The following is a 6,547-nucleotide window of genomic DNA, read 5'->3' as shown; positions in this document are numbered from 1 at the left end:
TTATTCTTTGTATAGTTTGGCGCTTTGTGCTTGGTGCTTGCTGCTTGGCCCACGTCTTAATGCAGCACAAAAAAGTTCAAATAAAAACAGTAAAAAAACAAATCTTAAGAAAACTTTTTCTTTTACTTATTTGAATGCATTCATGTATGTATTGTTGTTGCTTTTATTTTCATTTATGTGGACACAGTTTTTACATTTGAATTTTTTCCTTTTATTCACAACCATATTGACTTATTATCGTTTGTACATACATACACCAAATAGGTTTAAAATGACCGTTCTTCGGATATACTAACTATACTATATAAGCTACATAAAGGTGGGAGTTAATTACTAAGCCTGATATATAAAAAAAATTGTTGAACTTTCACGAAAATTATATTTTAAGTGTTATTCTTTGAAATCATTACTATCCCCTGGTACTACCAGTGACCAACTACAACTTCATTGACCAGTTATTAATGAATATTTTAGTAGAAGAAATGAAAATCGTTTTTAATTCAATAAATTTTTGAGATTTATTAACTTTCAACTGTTTTACTCCTTTCATTTAAGTACCTATTCGCAGAGTTTTAAGTTCTTATTCTTTTCAATATACATTACCTTAGATTAATGCTTTTTGACAGAAAAGAAACATCAATGGAGCACTCTACTCCATTGATGTAAATAGTTCCGTGAGTTTTGTAATGTTTACAAAGTTATGCTGAGGCCAAGTTAGGTTCTAACACCTAATTAGTCTTGCTGTTGCTAAGTAAGATGTGTATCCTGAATTATCCCGTTCAATTTAACAATAAAATAAGTTTCGTAAATGCACGACTTAAAAAGACCATAATATTGGTAGGGCAGTACATTTTGACGTTTATAAAGCAGTCTAACATATCGAATTCTATCAAAAACACATTAAACATTATTATAATAAATGCTTAATAGAATATTGCCTCACTTTTTTGTCATAGTATGGTACATGTCAATTGTCAAGTATGTAACTATTAAATAAAATGCCTACTCAAATTAAAATATTTTACAAGTAAATCTGGTCCAAACGCTTGTATCAAATACTAGATTAAAGTCAAGGTCACGGCGAATAAAGTGGATGCTCGTCAGCTTGTGTATCTATCGAATTTTTTATGCTCACCGGTTTGAATAAAGACCAGTAGCGAAATATAAAACTGAAGTTGACTTACGGTGTAAAAAAAAAGGAGAGACATACGTAATAAAACACACTGCCTGTTAAAGCCAATTATCCAGTAAGAAATTTTCCGCACTGTTACCCTAAAACCTGGCACACGTCAAAACAAATGTCCGTAAAATAATATAAGAATTAAAAAAAAAATGTACAAAAAGGTTAAGAAACTGTAGACACTTGCCAGACACTATCGGGCCACTCTAACCAGCTGAAGTACAGGCACGACGCAGCCTTACTATGCAGTAGTGGTAAGCATAGTGGAAATGCTACATTACACACTTTTTTCTGGTTTACACCAGCAGAGAGTGTATTTGTGTTTGGGGTCGTTCTGTGCTCGCCTTGTGTTTTTGTGTACTTTAGTCGTAATGAGTTGGTGTGTGTGTGTCATTACTTTTTAGTGTTTCAGTTAAATGTGAAAAGTTTTCATGTTTGTACAAATTTTTTCCTCTAATTCCTGCTGTCAAGTTTTGTTTCTTTTGTCGCTTCCGTCACACAACACAACTGCAGCTGTTGTTGCCAGCCACACATACTTTTTTTCATAGTCCTTTACACAATGTTTTTGTTGTACTCATACATATAAAAAAAATTATTTTATTTTTGTGTCTAAGGGCAAAAAGGTTCGCCTAAACTCCAGCTTTTGTGGGTTATTATTTTCATATGTGTTTGATGGCAACAGGTTGCCTTACAAATTTGCTCCTTTGTGTGTGGATTTGTGCCTATTATGTTCGCAAACATTCTGTGGTTGCGTTGACAGCAGCGAGTGCGAGTAAGGGTTTTATTGTCCCATTGACGTACTTCCAGTCGCATTGTTTCTTCGAATTTATTTTTCTTTTCAAAAAAAAGTCTACTTCTTTCTTGCTATCCGAATAGAAGCAATTTTGAATCGTTCGTATAAAAAAATGATTTTTAACAAAAAAAATTTATTCAGTTGAATTTTATATTTATGTTTCCGCAGTGGGAATTCGAGTCTACAAAAAAAAAAACGAAAAAATATTGATATCATATAGGTTATATACAAAAATAGGTGTCAGAAATTTATACCTACGTACAATATTCATGTGTATATGGATGAGACGACAAATCTAATATTTTAATTACCCTATAGGGGCCAGGACCGACATCGATTGTTATCTCCAATAAAATTACAACGAAATACCAATTGGAAATACTTGAGCGATATAGCTATAACAGTGAAGACATCAAAGAAAGCATCTACTTCTGAAAACTAAAACAGAGAGCCTACAAGAACTTGCTTCTTACAACTTAAACAGTGATCCGTATCAGGACCCAACTTTTCACAGTGCATTCAAGTAGGTGTTTTACTATGGAATATCATATACAAAGTTGCAAACTTTGACTACTTACTACTGAAAAATAACCGGAATTATTGTAAAACATTTTTAAGTCTATTTGATACTATATCCCACAGTTTTAAGAAAACAACAATTCCAATATAGAAAAACACATTACTGTTGGTCTTCAGTATTTCATTGGCTTAAGAGAAGAGAAGTCTTTTGTTCAGAACAAAAAATTACTTGACAAAAAGACAACCAACTTAGAAAGCAATAAATATAATTCATTTGAGTTGATAATGACAAAATAGATATTTTATAGACTAAATAAGTCAAGTCTGCAGCCTATAGAAGACCTGTGAAGAAGGTCACGGAGTAAGAATATCATTTGGCAAAAATTAAACATCTAACTTAGAGAGCAATAAATAAAGTACATTTCAGTAAAGGAGTTTAATGAAATAACAACAAAATATGTTCATTGCAAAACCGGTTTATAAATTTTTTTAGTATGTAATTTTTTCTTTCTCAGTGGCCTTTCTTAATTAATTGGAGTATACCTTTGTTCTCAGTCACATCTACTTTAAACTTGATTCAATACTGAAGATACTCAAAATCAACATATATATTGAAAGTATACGTGGGCCAAGAAAATATATCTACTCTTTAGTATGATATCACTAAAAATCCCCAAAAATTTATTTATAACATCAGAATATAGTTAGTTTAGTGTATACAAAAGTTGAGGACGCCTACAAAATTGAGGAGGTACCACTAAAATAGAAAAAAGCGTGATGTGAAAAGCAGCTATGGCACATTTTTCTATTCGTTTTACAATATTAAAATCACAAATCGTCAATATTTTCAAAATAAGCGTTTTATGATTGGCAAAACTATAATATATTTTGTAGCGATTTGTGGAATGTATAACGCAAATGTAAACTAAGGAAACCAAATAAGATATTCAACTGTAATCGCAATAAAAAGGAATAGTTTCAATGTATGCGATCTTATAGCCCAATTTCCTGTAAGAAAAACTATTTTTTTAAGAATCCGTGTTCTATTTCTTTGAAATAAATATGATAGTGCAGCTAAATAGACCTATGGCGAAGTTACCTTTAGTTTACACTTGGTGGCAAACCTTTGCAAGTTCCTTTTATCTATCCCATAAATTGCTCATGTCCCAATCTGCAACAAAACTGGTGGAAACAGAAACTAATAAATGAGATTATGTTGAGTTGACTCTAAATCCTGATAGTTCCTCAGGTTTGTTATTATTCGCTATTTTAAAAATCGTTGATAATAATGTGCAAGGTTAAAAGATATATAACAACCTGCTTGTAGAAATATAGTTTTGTGCAGCCTTTAAGTGGTCTTCATTTTTTTGGCTTAACCATAATCACTTATAAGTTTTTTTAACATAAATTAAAGCATTTGATTAAAAAATTTTAATTATTAATAATTGCTTTTTATTATTTATTTCAGATTGTTGCTCATAAACTCTCAACGGCAGTGCTGATAAAGCATAAAGCATAAAGCAGCTAAAAATAAATTCTTAAAATAAATTTTCCTACTGAAAAATCTGCATAAAAAACTGGACCAAATAACAGGTATGTTTCGAGTTTTACACGTAGCCTTTACAGCCAATTAATTATGGCTTTAATAATAATAAATTTAGTCGAAACACGTAATTAGGTCGAATGTTGTTGAATCTTTTTTAATATATAAAAACCAACAAATAAATTACAACAATTTTCCAACTTAATTTGCGCTTCATTATGCAAACTTTCTTTCATAATTTTTTTATACGATTTTTGAAGTCATTTATTATGGATCAAATGGAGCAATCAAGGTTTGGGTTCCCAGCGAGCGCCTTCACGGTGTTTCCTTTTTAGCTGCACATTTCTTCAGAATGTGCATTGATGTGCATAAGCAATTACTACGCAAACCCAACACAATTGTATCTGAAATTAAGCTCATGAAAATAAAACAAAATCTGAGATACGCGTACGCAAATGGTTATAATTATAATTCATGTATATTATAAGCACTGTATATTGTGTATTGTGGTTAAGTATACGGGCCTGTACCCACACATCTTTGTGAAAGTATCTGTGCTTTGTTCGGTGCATTCCCGGGATTGCTGTTTGCTAAATGAATTCGGTTGATTTGTGTTTTGGCGCTAAATTGGCATAATTTCTGATATTTTTGCGGAGCGGAGCTGCTTACATAAAGTATCTGCCACATATGAAAGTAGCTGCGAATTTATGTGTTCTTGCTTGTATGAAATTCTTATACGAACATGTATCTCACTTGCTTGTAAATTAGTTTATGTGCTCGATTTGGTATTCAAAACCTTTATCGTGGTTTTTTTTGTGTGTTTTTATTACCGTTAATGTGTTATTTATGACTTTTGTGATAATTTCAATTTTATTGGCAACAAATTAAAAGGAACAAAACGAAGTACAAAACACAAATATTGTATAAAATATTACAAAATATAATAAAAGTAAAAAATTAAATAAAATACCATATACATTCGCCAATGTTAAGAATGCGGATCGTTTGGTTCCATAGAAACATGCTTGAGTAGATATATTTACAAGTGTATATTAAAAAAATTAGATAGGTGTAAAAAACTGATAATGTACGAAATTAAATATAAATTCTTTATTTAAACATTATATAAAAATATGTATCAGTAGAATATATATCAATCAACAACCCAAATAGTTGGGTATGAGTCAAGGTTCTCAATTGTTTGTTCGTATAACTTCATATAGGAGTTTTTCGACTATATGTGCCGTGATTTCATATTTATTAGAAATGCAAATATAAGGGAAATATATACTCCATATTGTTTTCTCTTATTTCATAAAAAACAATCCTTAAGTGCTTTCTAACACTTTGTCTTCTTCTGAAAAATAGAGCAATAGGCATTTTAGAAAGTAATATACTATCAAATATCCTTTTTTCTGTGCTACTAAACTTCCCAATAAGCTCATAATAATTAACTGTAATTACATATATATAGATCTAATCTGATATATCTAATATATATCTATATATATATAGATATCTTACCTAGCAATCTAACAGAGAACCATATTTATGTTTTGTATCTAAGTAGTGCCATTAACCCTACAGCAACCGATCGATTACAACTGTACCTAACAAATGACCTTTCCAGTTAATAGTAATTACCTTAGTTTGTAAGATTGAAACTTTAAAAGAAAATATATTAATTATTCCAATATTCTAGTATCATTTTCAATATTAAGGATTGAAGAACTTTTATTTGTTAAAAATTGATTACTAACAACGATTTGCAATTCATTAAATATTCTAAGAACATGTCATGAATTTCTTGTAATAACTGCTGTTTTAAAACAATATATATTTTAAAATGTGTATAGTATATCGCATTCGTCTTTTCTTAATTTGGTATTTGTCGAGATTGCACCGAGTAATAACGACTGCCTTACTTACCCTCTACTGCTAAGGTAAACTGGCTTCAATTATGTTATTAAGAAGCCAATAACAGGTATTCTGAAAACATACCATGCATAATTTTCTAGTTATTTCATATCCTACCTTACCTATCCTTACCTTACCTTACCTATACTACCTTATCTCACTTACCTTCTTCTTCTAAGCTTATAAGTATGGTTGGAATAATTATTGATTAAAATACACTGATTGATGCTCAAGAATTTTGCAGCTTTTTTATCTTATATCTTATTTTTCTAATTTTTCTAAGCGGAGCTAAAGAACTACTGGGTTGACCATCTATTTTGCTGAATAGACAACATAATCTTAGTACTTAATGATAGCTTTCCTAAAAATATGATCTCTATGAATATTGGAATTTCTAACAAATTAGAGATGAGTTGGTTGCAATTTGCACTTTAGGTATTTTATTAATTTTATTTACTTACTTACTAATAACTTTCTGAATTATAATGATCTGTTTTAAACGCTGAAAACCCAAGTATACATGCAAGTGTGTAGCAGCCCATATTAACGTTTCGACTTCGGCACCCAGAAACTATGATCGGGTCTAACAAAACCG

General features: G+C 30.5%; 1 protein-coding gene across 1 annotated transcript in view; it reads left to right on the top strand.

The window, feature by feature from the left end:
- LOC119683824 (putative protein TPRXL) overlaps window positions 1-6,547 on the top strand; it is a 60,239-nt gene that overhangs the window by 31,014 nt on the left and 22,678 nt on the right. Inside the window, exon 2 of the mRNA XM_038097687.1 lies at window positions 3,961-4,085. The gene's annotated coding sequence lies outside the window, so the exon portion shown is untranslated. The remainder of the gene's footprint in view (window positions 1-3,960; window positions 4,086-6,547) is intronic.

Source organism: Teleopsis dalmanni, chromosome 2 (genome assembly GCF_002237135.1).
Source record: "Teleopsis dalmanni isolate 2A chromosome 2, ASM223713v2, whole genome shotgun sequence".
Lineage (NCBI taxonomy): Eukaryota > Metazoa > Arthropoda > Insecta > Diptera > Diopsidae > Teleopsis > Teleopsis dalmanni.
The sequence above is the reverse complement of the archived record's forward strand: the minus strand, read 5'-3'. Positions and strand labels throughout refer to the sequence as shown.